The 21,713-nt window shown below is 40.6% G+C and overlaps 1 pseudogene; it reads left to right on the forward strand.

Annotated features, from left to right (window-relative positions):
* The first annotated feature begins 1,202 nt into the window (after positions 1-1,202).
* On the forward strand, positions 1,203-21,049 carry LOC142611134 (GDSL esterase/lipase EXL3-like; annotated as a pseudogene).
* Positions 21,050-21,713: the final 664 nt, after the last annotated feature.

The following is a 21,713-nucleotide window of genomic DNA, read 5'->3' on the forward strand; positions in this document are numbered from 1 at the left end:
CGAATGGTTTCCTTGTCCGCTCGGTTGATACAAATGTTGCTTTAACTTTTCTTCACTGACCAGCTGTTCCAAATGATTCCAAAGTGTCCGACAGTTCTCAGTAGTATGGCGTACATCCTGATGGTATTGGCAAAAAAGGTTCTGATTCCACTTCGTAGGGTCCCTAGGCATCTTACTAGGCCACTTGAAGCAGGGCTCCTTGCGGACTTTCTCCAACAATTGGTGCACTAGTTCTCGGAATACGGTGTTAACTACTTGAGGAGTGGTTGAGCCAGATTGTTCGGAGAAATCTCTCCTCGGCCTATTGTTACTGAACCTATCCGACCTGAAATCCCTCCTCTCCTGAGGGATAACCTTCGCCTTACCTTTACCTTATTGTTGGTCTTCTTCAACCCTCTTATACTCGTCAATGCGATCCATGAGCCGATGTACACTTCGTACGGGCTTCTTGGTTAGAGATTTCCTTAAATTGTGATCAGTTGGGAGGCCCACCTTGAAGGTGTTAATCGCCACCTCGTCAAAATTGTCGTCAATTTTATTAAACATCTCCCAATATCTGTTAGAATACATTTTCAAGGTTTCTCCCTCCCTCATGGCCATGGACAATAATGAGTCCAAAGGCCGAGGAACTCTGTTGCATGTAATGAATCGAGACATGAATGCCCTAGTAAGTTCCATGAAAGAATCAACAGAACCCGCCTTCAGCCCGTTAAACCACCTCATAGCAATAGGTCCCAGGCTAGAGGGAAAGACTTTGCACATCAAGGTTTCGTTCTGAGAGTGTACTGCCATCCCTGATTAAAATGACTCACATGCTCAACTGGGTCCGTCCTGCCATTATAGATGGTGAAAGTGGGCTGGGTGAACCGTTGTGGAAGCTTTCCCTTCTCGATCCTACGTGAGAAAGGGGACTTAGAGAGCTGATGCAACGCCCTGCTCATAGCATCATTTCCCAAGCCCCTGGGGGGAAACTTTTTATGCTTACGACCCAGAAGCTCATCCTTCTCATAAGAGAAGGTTTCGCTAGGAGGAGTCCTGGACCTTGGACTGTAACTGCTTCCCTGGGAGCCCCCAGAGGAAGGATTGGAAGGAGGTGAGGCCCGCCTTTGTCTGACATGGCGTAATTTGTTCTTAAGGTGGTCAATCTCCTTTTGCATGGCCTTGGCATCATCCTCATGGGTGGCTCTGCTTCCACCACGCGAATGGCTTGCATCGGGGTGTACCGTATGCACACTTCCCTCTCGATCCCTCTGACGCTCGAGACGCTCAAAGTGATCCTCACCCTGGGACCTCTGGGACTCTGTATGACGCGAACCTAAGCCTGCCATCATATTCCAATTCCTTTAGCACTAGGTTCCCACAGATGGCGCCAATGGTAAGTGCACAATTTGTACCTGGTCCAATCACTAGACGGACTCAGGCCCAAAGAGCCTTATATAATAAAATTTGTAGAGTGTAGGCTTAAAACCTAGACTATGAATGTTGGATGAAGAGAAGAATCAGGCTAGATTGCCATTATCTGTGTGTTCAATAGATGGGAATAGCAAAGAAACTCTCTTCGGACGTAATCCGAGGAGCAATTGTACTGCCTTTCTCTCCTTAAGAACAATATTGCAACTACCGTTTTCCCCCCCTTCTTCTCATACCCTTTTTGTTCTTTTATGTCCATCTTTTTCTTCCTTTCTTCTTCCACGTGTAACACAGATCTTCCAATTAGATACTTGTCCCATCCGGCACCTTCTTGAAGTCTTCAAACATCAGCTGGAAGGCTAAACATTACTGTTCAGAGGTCATTTCTCCATTAATGCGGCCAGGGAGGTAAGTGCAAGGTCTTTAATGTGGTGGTAGAAGCCTTTTCCCCTTTGATATTTATCATACGCTCTTACTTCCAATAACCGCGTGGATCATGCTTTTACCCAACAGATCTTCCGGAGTTCTCCCTCCAAACCCCTTTACATGTCCTATGACCTTTACTTGACCCATCCGAGGAGATACTCCTCCTAGGATAGCTCCTTCAACCCTTATAGCATGAACTGGTTTGCGGGCCTCAAAGGCTATGCTCGAACAGGCTTTCTCCACCAAATTAGGCCCAAGGCCCAAATACATATTTTAATCATTTTACCCCCCACAGAGAGCATAAGTTTTAACTAAAATATAAATAGAAAGAATAATTGCTAAAAAATCTCAAAGCTTTTTCATTAATCACTAAAGAGCATAAGTTTTAACTAAAAGATAAATAGTAAGAATAATTGCTAAAAATTCTAGCATTTTTATTAATCACTAATAGCATCTCCAATTGAACCGCCAATTGGAGATGCTCTAGTTTTTATCATACAGTTCTTTGCGGGATTTCATCAAACAATTTGGTAATCATCGTATCCATTACATTTTTTGAAGAAATATAAAATGCAATTTAAACAGACTAAGCAGACATTTATATTATAGTTATCCTCTAAAAACTAATGAGCTAAAGATTCAGGACGGAATAATACACATCAGGCAGCGTAGTATTTAAACATACACCAATACAATGCGTTTTAGGGTTTTGTTAAATCTTTGATATTCTGCGCCTAATTTCTCGAATATTTTTTAGACAGGGTTGGAAGCTAGTTTCTTATGAAAGTTAACACTCTAATAATCCAATTTACAAAAACAAGAGAGTGACACAAACAATCAAATTAATAAAACCCAAAAAAAAAAAAAAAAGAGTAGAAGAAAACAAAAGATTAGAATATGGCCACAGCTAACCAGCGAAGTTTCTCGGAGGCTCTACCGTGAAGAGGGCTAGTGTTCTAAACTACTAATATGTAACCATTGAGAAACTGGGCTGGATCTTTTAACGCTACGAGCCCAAATTTGTCTTTTTCTTTTTTTAATTTTTATTTTTTTAAGGGGAAATATATTAAAAATCAAACAAAAACCAAACAAAGTCTAATATACATAGTTCTCCAAGCATCAACTAAGCTGTAAAGAATGAGCGGGTAGACGTTTGTGTTCACAGATCAGGTTCGTGTCGTGTTCACAGGTCGGCTATATGGGTTGATCCAAACCCGTTTTGTTTAGTAAACGCATTAAGAATCCTTAACCCTAACACGATTTGTTTATTAAACAGGTCGATCCGACACAACACATTTAAATCGTTTAATTAACAAATTATGTAAAGATCAATACAAATGATCCATTTAATAACTTGTTTGATTAATAGGTCATACCTGACTTGAATAACCTATTATCAATTCCCATATATATAAAATTAAAATACAACTACAACCATAAAATATAGTAATAAACATATAATTACAAAAAAAATGAAGCAATAATAACAAAATAATAATAACAAAAGCTAATATATTTATAAGCTAAACTGGTCAGAAGGGTTCACATGTTGAATACAAACATGATCCATTTATTAAACGGGTCAGTCGTGTCGACTCGAATATAACCTGAACCCGTTTAGCCTCAACCTATGACCTGATAGATACGCGAAAAAATAGGGTTGTAAACCCAAACATCCCAAGTTCAACCCTAACTAGGGATTTATCAAAACTCAAACGATGCATGGATTTTGGACACAGAGGTTCATGCATACACGCATTTAGAATACTACATGTGCTTAGATATAAAATGGTTTTAATTGACGAATCACATCATTCACTACAGAATGATGGCATCTTGATGGTGGCTAGGAGTCTCTCCAAAATGTGACTGTAACTTGGATTACATGTTTTAAACCACTAAAAACTTGAATCTAGACAATTGATTGATGACATGACTATTGGTCTTTGATCACCTTGAAATTTTGTAAGTATGAAAAATATACGAAGATAATGTAATCTAATGGTAGATTTGTCAAAATTCACATTGAATTAAGAAATATAGGGTTGGGTTCAAGTTAGACCTAACGTAATTCTAAAAAATGTTATATCACACAATAACTTATTATTGAATTCATATTTTGAAAATCCAACCGTTGGATTACATGTTCTATATGGTCTTAACATGCATGCCAATTTTCATGCCAATGGGATGTAATTTATCATTGGATTTATAAACTCATCTTTTATGCATTATTTTAAACTACTAAAACTTGAATCTAGACAATTGATTGATGACATGACTATTGATCTTTGATCACCTTGAAATTTTGTAAGCATGAAAAATATACGAAGATAATGTAATCTAACGATAGATTTGTCAAAATTCACATTGAATTAAGAAATATAAGGTTGGGTTCAAGTTAGACCTGACGTAATTCTAAAAAATGTTACACCACCCAATAACTTATTATTGAATTCATATTTTGAAAATCCAATTGTTGGATTACATGTTCTATATGTTCTTAATATTCATGCCATTTTTCATGCCAATCGGATGTAATTTACCACTTGATCTATAAACTCATTTTTTATGCATTATTTTAAACTACTAAAACTTGAATCTAGACAATTGATTGATGACATGACTATTGATCTTTGATCATCTTGAAATTTTGTAAGCATAAAAAATATACGAAGAAATGTAATTTAATGGTAGATTTGTCAAAATTCACATCGAATTAAGAAATATAAGTTTGGGTACAAGTTACACCTAACATAATTTTAAAAAATGTTACACCACCCAATAACTTATTATTGAATTCATATTTTGAGAATCCAACTGTTGGATTACATGCTCTATATGTTATTAACATGCATGCCAATTTTCATGCCAATCGGATGTAATTTATCATTTGATCAATAAACTTATCTTTTATGCATTATTTTCAACTACAAAAACTTTAATTTAAAAAATTGATTGATGACATGACAATTAATATTTGATCACCTTGAAATTTTATAAGCATGAAAAATATATGAAGATAATGTAATCTAACGGTAGACTTGTCAAAATTTACATTAAATTAAGAAATATAGAGTTGGGTTCAAGTTACACGTGTTGTAACTTTAAAAAATGTTAACATTTTTGGAGAAGTCAAGGTTTTCATTATATGAAGTAACTTATGTTCTTCTTAGATCTCTAATTGGTTCGAAATACCTAGCTGTTGCCATTATATTTTTGTAGTGCCATTATGGACATAAACTGTGTTCTACCTACCCACTTGTAGACAAGAGCTTGGAGATGGGAAGGAACCCCTAGAAGCATGTGTGTAATGTTTGTAGTTGAGGATGCTTGAAAAATCATATGTTGATGCTTGTTGCAACTTTTTTGTGTCAAATGGACCGTAAATTTTCCTCAATTTTCCTTAATTTTGTTGATGTATTGAACTGCATATTCCTTAAAGGTTGATAATTTTCCGTAGTCCTTAAAGCTTGATTGAGATTGTGACAAGTTTGAGAAAATTCTAGCTTCGTATTCCTTTAAAATTCCGACTTGTTATTTTGTTGCATGCAACAAGTTGGAATTTTGTAGGAATAAGAAGCTGGAATTGTGTGTGTGACAGGATTTTTATAGTAGCGTTTGTAAAATTTATAGCAGCGTTTGTAAATGTATTTGCCATTTGGCCTAGAAAATAAAAAAAAGTCTATAGCTGCGTTTTTAAAACGCGGCTATAGATAAATTCAAAAAAGTATTCAAGGGTTATAGCCGCGTTTAAAATGCGGCTATAGGTATGGGTTAAAGCCGCATTTTTAAAACGCGGCCGTAGGTATGGGCTAAAGCCGCGTTTTTAAAACGCGGCCATAGTAATGGGTTGAAGCCGCGTTTTTAACAATGCGGCTTTAGCTCACAACTAATGCGGCTAATTTATCTTCCCGGCAATCATCAATTGACCTATAGCCATGTTTTAAACGCGGCTATAGAATGTGACTATAGCCACGACTATAAAAACGCGGCCATTGGTCCTGGCCTTTAGCCGCATTTGGAAAAATGTGGCCATAGACCCCTCAAGCCTATAGTTACGCATTTTAGGCCATGGTTGAAAACGTGGCCTAAAAAAATGCATGCCATGGTTGAAAATGTGGCCATGGTTGAAAATCTAACCTTTGGATTACGTGTTCTATATGTTCTTAACATGCATGCCAATTTTCATGACAATCGGATGTAATTTACGTTTTGATCTATGAACTCATCTTTTATGCATTATTTTAATGGGAAGAAATTTTTATTCACTTTTGAGAGAGAGAGAGAGGGAGAGAGAGGGAGAGTACAAAAGGCTGAAATTCCTTAATTTTAGGCTACCATCTTGAAGTTGAAAGTGCTATCATTTTTTATTATGGGTACAATTGTTTAGAAAATAAGACAGACCTTTTTTATATAGGATGTATATAAAGGGTTTTTTTTAGATTGTAAACAAAAGGTTCATCTAAAGAATAAAAAGTGTGATATGTTTATGCATTTCTTTTTATCTTTCTTTGAATTTTAGAATAACTTTTATCTCCGAAAAAAGTTAATATTTTAATGATTTTTTGCGAAGGTCAATCGTGACCCTCGCAAATAATTTAGTATTAGTAAGGGCATATTTTTAACCCACACAAAAAATAAAATTTTTGCAAGGGATTTTTATTGTCCCTCGGAAATAATTTGGTGGGAAAATTTCCCTCCAAATTTTTTGACATTTTAATGATTATTTGTGAAGGTCGATCCTAGCCCTCGCAAAATAATTTAGTATTAGTGATGAGTTTTTTTTAACTATCACAAATAATAAACTTTTTGCGAGAGATTTTTAATTGTCTCTCGCAAATAATACGTAGGGAAAATTTCCCTCCAAAATATTAGTATTTGTGACGGCTATAACACATGATTGCGACAATTTTTTTTTTTTGTCACAAATATTTTACATTTTACCAAGTATTTGCAAGGGCTTTATTTTGTCGTCACAAATAAGATTTTGGAGAGGGCTTTTTGGGTCCGTCAAAAATTTTTGGTCGCTAATAGATATTTTTCTTGTAGTTACAAGGGGTCAATACATTCTTGGCCTATCAAATTTTCCTATTGAATTTGTTTCTATAAAAGTTGGTAGTAAAACCCTAGAGAGTTTTTACTATTAGGTTTTTCATTTCATAACTATATTGCCATGTCATTTATTTTTTGCAATTGATTTTTTTGCTAATATTGTTGTGTGGCATGATTAATAAAAACTAAACGTGCAAATTCATAATTAACAGCTGGGGTCTAAGTTTTTCCAAGTTTGTGAGTGATTTTTTAGCGTCTACCTTCCTCTTCCCACCAAAATATCATAAAATAAATATAACATAAATCATACTGAAAAATAAGAAATGAGTACAAATTTTTTTTTAAAAGAACAAGAAAGAAGGAAAAGTTAATGTGGTAAACAGAAAAAATTAAAATTTTTCAAAATGAGCTCAAAAATCAATTTCAAAAAAATTACTAGCATACTACTTTTATTAATGTCTAACTTATTATGGTTAATTATCAAAACAGAAAAGCTAATTCCCATAAAAAAAAAAAAACTAATTGGACTATAAGATCAGATTTTTCCTCCATGATTTACTTGCGATCGAATGCCAATTTTCAAACATCTTTTTTCTAAATATTTAGAGCAGTTATCATCTCTTTGTATTGCAAACTTAACTAATTCAGTTTATTATTATTTTTGTTTCTTTTGTGCTGTAAACCGTATTTGATATTTCTATTTAAAGGAAGCAGGAAAAAACTTTCTAGAAATATGATTGTTTCTCACGATTCTAAGTTCCTGACTGTAATAAAGTGGAGGGGCTAACATCAACTATATTGTATATTAATTAAAGAGTCATATAACAAACGAATTTATTCAAACGCAGTGTTTGTTACACATACTTTTTGGCACTAAATTTGTGAGTTGAAGACACGGTTTCAAAAAACGTGTGTGTAACAGTTTTGATTTTTCTATATATATATATATATATATATATATATAAAAGTTGAGAGCAAACAAAGATTTGTCTAGCTAAAACAATGCACTTCCTCTTTAAGAAATTGTTTTCTTCTTCAGCTATGGTATTGTTTAGTCTCATTGCCTTTGTTCTTTTCTGCAACACCAATGCCGTTAAAAAGCCACCTAGAAATGCAACCATTCCAGCAATTATAGCTTTTGGAGATTCAATCATGGATACAGGCAACAACAACTATATATGTTAAAACGGTAGCAAAGTGTAATTTTCCTCCGTATGGGAGAGATTTTGTAGGAGGAAAACCAACAGGTAGATAGAGCAATGGAAAGGCCCCCGCGGACCTAATAGGTATCTCTCTCTCTGTGCATTTGTAGACTTGGTCTTTTTCCAAATGGTTTTGTTTGTTTTCCAACTCTGTTCAAAGTAGGCCAGAGGCGCAAATATTAACACAGTACACGGTAAAATAACACCGATATATTTGACCTAAAAAACAAGTTACTCGCATGTCTATATTTTTTAGTGTGTCACGTACCTCATGGTACGTAGGCAGACTGATCCAAGCGAGGAAACTTTCTATTGCTATTCATTCATTACTAGTGTTGTATATGTATGTGGATATAATATTGTAGAGACACTATTTTAAGTACTAAAACTTAGGGTCCCTTGCATTTGAGGTCTGTGCTGTCCAAACAATAATACTGAATGCTGTTAAAACTTAAAAGGTTGTTCTATTAAAAGATTTACTTCTGACTAAATTGTAATTTATAATTCTATTTCACCTTATAGCTGAGGAATTGGGAATTAAAGAGCTTGTGCCACCATATTTGGATCCAAACTTGCAACTTCAAGATCTCAAGATAGGTGTATGCTTTGCTTCTGGTGGCACTGGATATGATCCCTTGACTCCCATTTTAGCGGTACTTACAATATTGTGCATTTTTTATTTATTTATTTATTATTATTTTTTTATTTAAATTCAATAGAACTATTTATGATTCTCATATTTACACTGTCTTAACTCAATGAAAATTTGGATTGGGGAGGGCTCTTAGTGGCAACCTCTGCAATGGCCAATCAAATCCAATAATAACATTGTCTGTACCCAAAAAGATGATTGTTGGGCTCAACTTCTATTTGGACTCACAATCTATTTTTATTGTGGGCTTTGGGTTTCCTACTATGGGGGTTCCGTGCTCGGCCACTCAAGAACACTCGTCTCCTCCACTCTTCCCTGGACCTCTCAGAATTACTTCCTCTCTCTCTCTCTCTCTCTCTCTCTCTCTCTCTCTCTCTCTCAATAATCTCCCTATTTTTCCAGTGTTCGCCCTCAAAATACCCAGCCCCATTTCTTCATTCTCGTCTCATATTTATAGCTCAAGACCAGTGGAGGAGTTAGGATTATTTTCATGGTGAGTGAAGAGGGGGTCCAATGTTATTACCTTTAAGTGGGTGTTTAGTTGGGAGTGGGAGGTAGTAAGAGTGGCATTGAAAATGGTTCTCAAGTTAGAAGATTTGCCCGGCAGTGATACTCCCTAGGCGATACCGAGCATCTTGGGACTTACCTTCCCAGGAAGTTGAATTCTGCGACCAGGTAGGTCTCACATTTGCCGTACACATCGTAATGGCTTCATTGCGGTTTCTGGACCTCTGGATGGATGCTGAAGCTTGCCTGGACTAAGTTCGTAGGCCCAACAGAGCGTGTATTCTCGCATGGTGTTCCCCAGTCTTGAGGCCCAACAAGTTTAGGGCCTTGTAAACATGGCATTATCATGAATGGTTTCATGGACTATGGTCTTAAGGAGAAGTAACGTCCCGTACAATAGCACCCCCTTGATTCGTGCCCGGCTCCTAGGCACGAGTTAAGGACTAAGAGTCAAGTGCTATCTGAGAAGCCCAATGGGCAGTTATAAAACAATTAAAAGAATCATTAATGTGCCCCCAAAAAGGCGTGTGGCATCTGACTGTTTGCTCAGCCGTCATCATTACCTGACGGTTCGTGAACCGAGGCGACACGTGCGTGACAATTGAGATGGGGATTCGTAGGGTTTCCCGCTTCCCATTAAATGTCATTTATCCTCATATTTGGCTATAATAAGTAGTTCCTCCTGAGTCCCTGCTTCACTTTTACATCCTCCATTCTCCAAACCACCTCTCTGCCGAGCATACCGTTATCGTGCACTCATCTTCTAGTCAAGAACACCATTCCTTCCTAGACTTCCAAAGTAAGTTTTCTCCACCTTTCCTTTCATTTCCTCTTCTTTTTTCAATATTCTTTCAATCTTAGTTTAGGAATGGGTTATTCTCACCTCCTATCTTTAGAGGCGTCCTTGGCTAGCTTTAGGGCAGCCTACAATGTTCCTAGAGACGTCGATATCGCCTACTGTCACGAGGGCGATATCGAACTCCACAAGCATACCGGCGTAAGCACCGTCTTTTTCCCTTTGATGGCCATTCTTGAGGGTAGGGTTAGGTTCCCCGTCGACCCCCTTATTGTAGGTACCCTTAGATTTTACAGTCTGTGTCCTGACCACCCCAAATTTTTACCGAGTGGTGAGTTATGTGAATAGGTTAAACCACATATTTGGTCTGCAGTTAAACCACCACGATATTAACTTCATGTATAGTCTATGCGAAAATATTATGTCCGATTATTACTTAAAGACTAGAGATATGCGGGTACGGCTGATATCATGCCAACCTGATTCGAACATAAACTCGGTGGGGGAATTTGTCCGGGTGAGCGGTAATTGGTTTGCTGACGAGCTCCCTTGCCCATTCTTGCTGTGAGATGTTGGTCGGTACTAAGAGCCCTCATTTGCATTAAATTTGCATGTTTTAGTTGTTTACGTACCAAACTAATTGGTCTTTTTTGTTGATTTGTTGCAGACTTAAAAGGGTTCCGACCAGATCTCCGGGTTGTAAACATTCGAGATCTTAATTTTGTACTTAGATCAGAAATTTTTGTTCATATGGACGGACAGCTTCGAGCATCCCATTTGATTCTCGGCATCGCACCCGTATACTCGACTTGGCAATCATTCAGCCAAGCTTTGCTTGTAGATAGCCCACTCCTCTCATACATAGACATATGGTACTCAAACTTCCTCCTGCCCTCACTCACTGTTGGTGAAGCTCGGGATCTTGGTCCCCGGTATAACACAGCAGAGGATTGTGCTCCAGTGAGAGACGAATCGGCCGAACGTGTGTCCCTAAGCCATAAAGTTCATATCCCTGTTGGCGAGCAAGAGGTTCCGGGTCCAGCGGTTGAGCCAGAAACAGTCGAGGTTGATCAAGACGCCGATATGGTGACCCGGCGAAAAATGACTGCTGACCAGTTCCTGACCAATACCCGCCCTACAACTCAGCCCCAATAGCCTCAGGGTAAGGACCGGACTCCTCCTCCCCCCCCTTTTGGGCGTACCAAAAAGAAGCATTGTGTCGCCAATCAGCAAACCGAGGTCCCAACTAATGTTCTATTGAAAACCCCTTCTCGAGTGTCAACTAGGATTGTTATTCGAGAACCAGTGGTAGATTTTCGGCCAACCCCCTAAACCGGCACCGATGTGGTGTCCTCGTCGTAGCCTAAGGTGATTTGGTAGCCTACCTTCAAGCTTGGAGATGGGCCCCTGTCGGCGTCCACTAGTGCAAGCACCTGGTCCTATGGCCAAGGGGGCGAATCGCACAAAGCTTGGTGCAGGGCCTCTTGTTGCCTAAGGACATAAGTCACTTTCCAGGTGTTTACAGTGGCACACTATAGTGGTAATTTATATTTCAAGTCCATGCTTCTTTTCAATGTTTGCATATTCGTTTCATGCCTGTAATGATCACTACTGTAATATCAGGCCGCGTAGTTGACACACGATCTTGAGGAGAGGTTGAAGGAGCTTGTCGAGGAGGCTGATCGGGAAAAAGCTCTGAAGGAGGTTGTTGTTGCTACTACCAAGGAAAAAGGGGAAGCTTTTGAGGTTGTCGAGGAGAAGGCCTAGTCCTCGGAGAAAGTTTGGTTGGTGATGGAGAAAAAATTGGCTGAGACGGAGAAGAAACTAGAGGAGGAGGAACTAAAATTAGCAGAGGCAGCCAGTCTTAATTTAACCCAAGCTGATGCGATGGTTGATCTGAAGATAGCCCTAGAAGCCTGCGAGGATAAGTGGTACAATGAGGGCTTCGCGGACACTAAGAACTCCGTGGAACCTGTCGTCCACGAAGCCTGGATGCATGGTTTCAGGGAGGGATGGCTAGTTGCCCTTCAGGAGATGGAAGTGCCAGACGACTCCCTACTCAGGGGCCTGGAACAGATCTCGTACCCGGCTCCTACTCCCCCCGTCTAGAGCCAGGCTGACGTTGCTAACGAAGAAGACACTCCCAACATGTGAGAGTTGGTTCGAGTGATCGATACACATGTGGAAAGCATTGATCTTGAAGTTACTAGCACCCTCAACGCTCTCGAAAATGTGCCAGTTCAGCAACCACCCATCAACCAACCAACTGAAGGCGTCCCCGACTAGCAAACAGATGACGTAGTTCTTGTCTCGTCGACCGATCGTGAAGTTTAGCTCTTCTATTTTCCGCTCATCCTTTAATTTTTGTTTTTCTTTGTTTGGATTGCTTATGGTCACCGGTTATGGTGACAGAACAGTTTTTCACTTTTCCCATGTGTTTACTTTGCCTTTACTTAATTTACTAGACATGGTTAATGAACATTTGGTTTAATCATATGCTACTAAGTTACTATTTTTGTATGCATAAATGGTCATCTGTCCTCTTTCTTTCATTGTAAAAAAATGAAAACTTCGGTCCGTGCATGTATAGTGATTGGGGTTGTTCCAAAGGGTTCACCCGCTTTAGAAAGAATTGGCTCCTCGGGGACAAGAGCTGAGTTTAACGTATGTTGATTTATGAGTTGAATTTGAGGTGATGTAAGTACGTCTATCCTTACCTTAGTGTTTGAAGATCAAAATAGATCCAGGGATGAGTTTTGGATTGGAACAGGTTTCTTCCCCTATGTCGGTTTAGAGTTTGGGATTCCACCTGTTTGGTGATGGAAATCGAATTGGGGATAGGCCTCTGTCCTTAAGGATATATAGAGCTTAGGTTTCCACCTGTCCGGTGATGGAAATCAAACTAGGGACAGGCTTCTATCCTTAGTGTGAGTAGAGCTTAGGCTTCCACCTGTCCGGTGATGGAAATCGAACCGAGTACAGGCTTCTGTCCTTAGAATATTTTAGCTTAAGGATTCCACTTGCTCGGTGATGCAGATCGAACCGAGGATAGGTTTCTATCCTTAGAATGTTTTAGCTTAAGGTTTCCACTTGCTTGGTAATGAAGATCGAACCAAGGATAGGTTTCTGTCCTTAGAATGTTTTAGCTTAAGGTTTCCACTTGCTTGGTAATGAAGATCGAACCAAGGATAGGTTTCTGTCCTTAGAATGTTTTAGCTTAAGGTTTCCACCTGCTCGGTGATGAAGATCGAACCGAGGATAGGTTTTTGTCCTTAGAATATTTTAGCTTAAGGTTTCCTCCTGCTCGGTGATGAAGATCGAATTGAGGATAGGTTTCTGTCCTTGGAATATTTTAGCTTAAGGTTTCCTCCTGCTTAGTGATGAAGATCGAATCGAGGATAGGTTTCTATCCTTGGAATGCTTTAGCTGAAGGTTTTCATTTACTCAATGATGAAGATCGAACTGAGGATAGGTTTTTGTCCTTGGAATGCTTTAACTTAAGGTTTTCACCTACTCGGTGATGAAGATCAAACTAAGGATAGGTTTCTGCGTACATACATTGACCGGGGCAAATGAGTTAAAAACGACGGAATCATAAGTACGAATACACCTGCATGGATAAACATCACTTTTTGTATTAATTAACAATATGCACATATAATACTACACTCAATAGATACCCCCCGAGTACTGATAACTAGTGATAAAATTTCTTCAGATTGTGGGCATTCTATGGCTGAGGAAGTGGTCTCTCGGCCAGATCCTTCAAATAATACACCCCTGCGCCTGCAATGATGGTTATTTTGTATGGCCTCTCCCAAGTTGGTGCCAGCTTCCCTGCGTTGATGTCCTGTGTATTCTCTACTACCTTCCGAAGTACTAGGTCTCCCATGGTAAACTTCCTTCTCCTCACACTTTTGTTGTACCTTCGGGTGAGCTTCTGCTGATATTCTGCCAGCCGAATGGTCACCGGTTCACGGTGCTCTTCCAGCAAGTTTAGCTGTCGGAACATCAATTCTTTATTCTCGGTCGGAGTGAATCCTGTAACCCGGGCGTTGCATAGGTTTACCTCAGTTGGTATGATAGCCTTTGATCTAAAAGTTAGAGAAAATGGAGTCTCTCCCGTGGATCTCCTCGGGGTCATCTGGTATGCCTAGAGAACGCTGAGCAACTCCTCGGCCCACTTACCTTTGGTTCCCTCTAACCTTTTCTTCAATCCCTTAATGATGGCCTTATTAGTGGCTTCAGCTTAGCCGTTACTCTGCGGGTATGCCGAGGTAGAACACCAGTTCTTGATGCCAAGGTTGTTACAAAATTCGTGGAAGGCTTTGCTGTCGAACTGCAACCCATTGTCTGACACAAGGGACTCTAGCACTCCAAATCTCGTTATAATGTTTCTCCATATGAACTTCATGACATCTACATCTCGGATGTTTGCTAGTGCCTCTGCTTTTGCTCACTTCGTGAAGTAGTCCACTGCCACCAACAAAAATCTTTAGTTGCTCGTTGCTCGAGGAAAAGGTCCAACTATGTCCAGCCCCTATTGGGTAAAAGGCCACGAGCTACTAGCAGGATTCAAGTTCCCAGTAGGTTGGTGGATCGTCGGGGCATGCCTTTGACATTGCTCACATCTCCATGCATATTTGATGGCATCTTTCCACATTTATGGCCACCAAAACCCCTGAGTCATTGCTCAGTGAGCCAATGAACGTCCACCAACATGACTACCGCACACACCTTTATACAGCTCGGCCAGGAGTTCTTCAATCTTGCTAGGGTGTAGACACTGTAGGTATGGCCCTTCGAATGACCTTCGGTATAGCTTTTGATCAGTAGATAGCCAGTACTGAGCAGCGGTCCGTTGCACTCTGGCGGCCTCCTTTTTGTCCTCCGGTACTTGGTCTTCAGCTAAAAAGTTGACAATAGGATCCATCCAGCACTTCCCCGCAGTGGTAACTTGTGAAACTCCTATCCTCACCTTAATACTCAGTTCAGCCACCAATTCCACCCTGATCAATCGTGGCACCTCATTGGCTATCGACGATGCTAACGTGGCTAAGGAGTCGGTGTGTCAGTTCTGCCCTCTGGCCATATGGTCCACCCTCACACTTGAAAAGCAGCTCATAGTCTGCTTGACCAACCGTAAATACTCAACCATCCGGGGATCTTTGGCCTTGAAACCCCCTGTACTTGGTTAACTACCAGCCGAGAATCTGAGTAAACCTCCACCTTTTTAGCTCCCAAGTCCAAGACCACTCTTAATCTGGCTAGTAGGGCCTCATACTCGGATTTATTATTAGAGGCCCTAAAGCCTAATCTGAATGAATATTCTAGCTTTATTCCTTCCGGGGTGATAACTACGATTTTGGCTCCAGCCCTTGCCACGTTGGAAGTGCCGTCCACAAATACCTTCCACGGCATGACTTCTACATGGCAGACCATTTCCAATCTTTTAGGCGAGAACTCGGCGATGAAATCGGCGAGAACTTGACCCTTCACCGAGCTTTTTGGCCTGTATCTAATGTCAAAAGAGCCCAACCAAGTCCCCCACTTAGCTATCCTCCCCGTAAAGTCAGATCTCCTCAACAATGACTGCAGAGGGTACTCGGTCAGGACATGGGCGGTGTGAGCCTGAAAGTAAGGGACAATTTTCGGGTGGAGTGCACAAGTGCTAGCACCAACTTCTCCAGTGGCAAATACCTCATCTTAGCGTCGACAAATGTTTTGCTTATTTAGTATATTGGTAGCTACACACCTTTATCCCTCAGCAACACTGCACTTATGGCATGCTCGAATACCGAGAGGTACGTGTATAAATCTTCTCCAGGCTCTGGGGCTATCAACATTGGTGCTCGCCCAAGATATTATTTTAGGTATTGGAGAGCTTTGTCACATTCTTTGTTCCACTGGAATCTCTTTCACTTCTTCAAAAGATGATAAAAAGGTCGGCACTGATCAGCATACTTGGAAATAAACCGGTTAAGGGCAGCTAACATGCCAGTCAATTTCTGGACCTCTTTTGGACTGCTCAGAGCTTTTAAATGTTTCACGGCTTCAATTTGATTGGGGTTAACTTCGATTTCCCGTTTAGTGATCAAATAGCCCAAGAACTTGCCAGCCCCTACTCCGAAAGCGCACTTATCGGCATTGAGACGCAGCTAGTGTCGTCGGAGTATTTCAAACACCTCTTTGAGGTCGTCAATATGTTGCCCCTCTTGCTTGCTTTTTATCACCATGTCATTCGTTGATAAGTGGCTCCCGCATTCTTCAATCCGAACGGCATCACGGTGTAGTGATGATTAGCATGACGTGTTATGAATGTAGTATTTTCTTGATCTTTGGCAGCCAGGGCAATCTGGTGATAACCTTGAAAAGTGTCCAAAAAGCTCATCCTTGGATGCCTATATGTGGCATCTACCAGCTGATCAATCTTCGGCATCGGGAATGGATCCTTTGGACATGCTCGGTTTAAGTCAGTAAAGTCAACACAAACCCTCCACTTGCGATTCTTCTTCTTTACTACCACAGTGTTTGCAAGCCATTTTGGAAAGAATGCCTCCTTTATAGCCCGGACTTTCTTCAACTTCCCAACCTCTTGTCTGACGGCTTCGACGTACTCTTTAGCCGATCTCCTTGGCCTCTGCTTCTTAGGAGGGTGCAGAGGGTCCACATTAAGTTTGTGGACTATAAACTCGGGGTCAACCCCGGGCACCTTGTACGGACTCCAAGTGAATACGTCTATGTTCTATACAAGAAAAGCATCAACTCCACCTTCTCTCCGTCCTTCAAACTTGCCCCTATCAAAAAATTCCTTTTGCAATTTGGCAGAATCTTTACTTTCACCAAGTCCTCGGCACAGCCAGCCCCTATTTCCTTTTGGGGTTCTTGTAGTTTCTATAAGGGGATTTCCTCGGTTGACTCCTTTTGATCGGTTCCTCGGCTAGCCGCGGCCACCAAGCACTGTCTGGCTACTTGTTGATTGCCCCTTATCATAACTATTCCCTTCTTAGTGCAAAACTTGACCTTCACATGCAGGGTGGACGGCACGGCTCCCATGGCGTGAATCCACGGCCTTCTGAGGTTTGTAGTGTACGGGGAGAAAGAAGTAACCACTATAAACGTTACGTTCACCTCCTTACCCTCCATACTTACAAGGAGTGAAATCTGTCCTTCTAGAATTACCATATGACCGTCAAACCCCATCAATGGCGTATCATACTTGGACAGGTCTTCCTTCTTCAAACCAAGCCCCCTGTAGAGGTCGGGATACATTACATTTGCACCACTCCCCTTATCTATCATTACCCTCTTTACTATGAAACCGTTTATGCGGGCTGTAACCACCGAAGCATCGTCGTGTGGCTGAATGATGCCTTCCATATCGTCATCATCAAAAGCAATGAGCTGCTGAGTATACCTCAACTTCTTCTTGGAGGGTTGGTCTCTCGTGCAACTTTTTGCCGGTACCACGGTCAATACCCCTCTTCTCCTAGACGCCTGAGCGCCTTTTGGAGCTGTGTGGATGACTTCTATTACCCCCAAAGGGGGTAGGAGATGATTTCCGCGCAACCGAGCTGCTTGCCCAGCTTCTTGATTTCTTGGCTCCACCACAAACTCTTTCAAATACCCCGCTTTCACCAACTGCTCTAAATGATCTTTTAACACCCTGCACTGCTCGGTGGTATGCTCTTTGTCTTTATGGTAAGTACAATACAAGTTTTGATTTCTCCTGGACGGGTCTCCCCCCATCTTGTTTGGCCACTTAAAATACGGCTCGTTCTTGATTCGATCCACAATTCTATGTACCGGTTCCTTGAAGGCTACATTCACCTCTCCCATCTACGGCCCTAGTTCTTGAATTCTTAAATCCCCCCGGGGTCTTGATTGAAAGCCGATATGCTGAGGATGATTTATGACTAAGGCCTTGCCCTTGCTCTGTAACCGATTATCTTCCAACCGTTTATACTCCTCGATGCGTCTCATCAACTGTCTCATGTCCTCGGGAGTCTTCCTTGTCAACGATTCCCACAGTCCGGAATGCTCTGGCAACCCCATTCGAAAAGTACTTGCCGCGATTTTTTCATTACCCCCGCCAATCTCGTTGTACAATTCCCAGTACTGGTTAGCATAATTGCGGAGGGTCTCCCCAGCCCCTATTTTCATTGACAGCAATACGTCCACAGGTTGTGGGACTCGGCCGCAGGTCATGAACCGTATGCCAAACTCCTGGATTAATTCAGAAAAACTATGGCTCGAGCCTTTCCTTAATCCATTGAACCATCTTAAAGTGGTGGGGCCGAGGCTCGAGGGAAACACTTTACACATTAGCCCATCATTTTGAGTGTGCAAAGACATCATTTGAATGTAGTGGCTTACATGTTCCACCAGGTCTGTCTTTCCATCGTAAGAGTTGAATGGCGGCTGTGTGAATTTGCTCGGCATTGGTGCGCTTTCAATATCCTTTGAGAATGGTAGCCGGGCAGCTCGGCATAACGCTCACTGCGTCCATGGCCACATTTCGAGGTCATCCCTCATCCGGGGAAGCCGAATCATGGTTTGCATATTCCTGTGAGCATCGCAGTGCCGATGAGACCCGGATAAATGGGACCTTGCTACAAGGTGGTCCTCGACATTAGCCGACCTTTCCCTTCGTTCCTCGTGGTCCCTTCCCCGACGCCTACCCCTCGCTTCCAATTCCAAATCCCTCACCAGTCTCCTTAGACGCTCCAGCTCTTGATCCCTCCGCTTAAGCTCTTGATCCCTTCTGTCGAAACGGTTGGCCCCAAGGCATCGGACGCTGTCCGTAGCGTTTCAAACGACCCTTCTCCGAGCTCAGACTACTCTTCTTCCTCATGCTGCCTATCCTCACGCCTTTTCTACCTTCTTTCTTGCCATGTGGACCCCTGTGAAGATCTCCTAGAGCCACTTTCAACATAACTCCCTGGTCGACCCCCAGACATTTTCCCATGCGTGTCTTGACAGAACCACAGCTACGTAGTAGATTCCCATAGACGGCGCCAATTGTGCGTATCCAAAAAGATGATTGTTGGGCTCAACCTCTATTTGGGCTCACAATCTATTTTTATTGTGGGTTTTGAGTTTCTTACTATGGGGTTTCCGTGCTGGGCCACTCAAGAACACTTGTCTCCTCCACTTTTCCCTGGACCTCTCAGAATTACTTCCTCTCTCTTACTCTCCCTTTGTCTCTCTGAATAATCTCCCTATTTTTCCAGTGTTCACCCTCAAAATACCCAGCCCCATTTCTTCATTCTCATCTCAAATTTATAGCTTAAGACTAGTGGAGGAGTTATGATTATTTTCATGGTGAGTGGAGAGGGGGTCCAATGTTATTATCTTTAAGTGGGTGTTTAGTTGGGAGTGGGAGGTAGTAAGAGTGGCATTGGAAAAGGTTCCCACGTTATTAGATGCCCGACAGCGATACTACCTAGGCGATATTGAGCATCTTGGGACTTACCTTCCCGGGAAGTTAAATTCCGTGACCAGGCAGGGTCTTACATTCGCCGTACACGTCGTAATGGCTTCGTTGCGGTTTCTAGACCTCTGGATGGGTGATGAAGCTTGCCTGGACTAAGTTCGTAGGCCCAATAGAGCATGTATTCGTGCGTGGTGTTCCCTAGTCTTGATGCCCAACGAGTTTAGGGCCTTGTACACGTGGCGTTATCGCGATGGGTTTCATGGGCTATGCGCTCAAGGAGAAGTAACGTCCCGTACAAACATCTATTTCTAACTATGTTTTATTGCAGCAAAGGATTAGTTAGATTAAGATTGTGTTTATACTTGGAGTTATCTATTCTTTAATTTAATTAAAGTGATACGATATCATGTTGTTTAACAGTTTTTTTTTTTTGGATTCTATTTTATCTATATACTTTAGGCTCACCATTTTTTTTTTCAAAAAAGTCGGTCATATCTTTGCCCGATCAATTACAAATGTTCAAAGAATACATAGGGAAACTTAATGCACTTGTTGGAGCGGAGCAGACAAATTTCATCTTGGCCAACAGTCTATTTTTCTTGGTAGCAGGCAGTAATGACATCGCCAATACATATTATCTTTCTCATGTACGGGAAATTATGTACGATATCTCTTCTTACACTGACCTTATGATCAAGTTTGCTACCAAATTCATAAAGGTAAGTTTTCATCTGCTCAATATACTATCCATGACTCGTTTGACTTTATTTTTCATGCTCATTATCGTTCCAAGACAACAATTTTCCCAAAGGAATAATCTTAGAAAAAGGAGTGAGAGTTAGAATATATGTGCTTAGGTCGGTTGGCTTTGGATTATGTTTTATTCACTAATCTCCTGTTTTTTCAAATTACCTATGATAAAAAGGAGAAAAGTTACTGGTAATAATAGCAAATATTAATAATAACACTAACATTTCAGTTCTTATCTTTCTCATTATTATGTATTTAAGTAACTTCAAGGTCTAGGGGCAAGGAGGATTGGAGTATTCAGTGCATCGCCACTAAGATGTATACCATCACAGAGAACTGCGGCCGGAGGATTACAAAGAAATTTTGCAGAAAAGTACAACCGAGCATCATTGTTGTTCAACTCTAAACTTAATACCACAATAGACTTCCTTAACAAGAACCTGCCAGATAGTAGGATAGTCTATGTTGATGTTTACAACCCTGTACTTGATATCATTGAAAACCCTCAAAATTATGGTAAATCACTACTATTACTACAATTAATCATTATTACCATCATTATATATATGCACTTTCGATCTTCATGTTCAATTTTTTTTTGATTTTTTCTTACTTATTTTTTGGTTCTAATGTACAATGCAGGCTTCCATGTTGCAGATAGAGGGTGTTGTGGTACAGGGGACATAGAAGTAGCTGTACTATGTACATTAACTACCACCACATGTGTAAATGCTTCTGATTATATATTTTGGGGTAGTTATCATCCCACTGAAGCCGTATACAGGACCCTTATTTCTCAACTCCTCCAAAAGTAATCAATAGCTTCTTCTGAGGCAATGGAAAGGAATAGCAATGTTTCTTCACGTCCAATTCCACCACTCCTATTAATTTCGACAATTGGTCTATGTGGTCATATTCTCAAGTTCAATGGTGATTTCTAATTTCCATTCACAATATGGATATGAAAAATATACATATATTTGTAAAGTTAGCATTGGATTGTTTCCCTTTTTGTATTCTAACTTCTAAGGTGGCAATGATTTCCATAATAAAGTATTGTGGTATGCATGGTATTAGTTCCATACATGTGTATATGTGTTTCAATGAGTTGAAGGAGCGTAAGTAACTAAGGTTACAGAACTATTTAAGTACTCTACAAATTTGGTTCAACTTACACATGTTTGCATTCCATCAAAAGGACGTAAATTGATTCTTTTCTCTTTGCTATGTTGACTCAAACACATGTATATAACAAAAACAATGCCTTTTGTTAGGACATATGTGTTTCACTTGTTAAGAACATATGTCATTCATTTATGTAATTAGCTAATCTTTTGACAAAACATACTTTACTTGTAATTGAGTAGATTTAGGATGAGTTTTATACTTCAAGAAACTGTGTTTCAAGATCAAGTGTTGAAGTCATCAAGTTTGTCCAAGAAACAAGCTGAAAAGTGCAAGTCCATTAAAGCTCGACAG

This window comes from Castanea sativa, chromosome 1 (assembly GCF_040712315.1).
Source record: "Castanea sativa cultivar Marrone di Chiusa Pesio chromosome 1, ASM4071231v1".
Taxonomy (NCBI): Eukaryota; Viridiplantae; Streptophyta; class Magnoliopsida; order Fagales; family Fagaceae; genus Castanea; species Castanea sativa.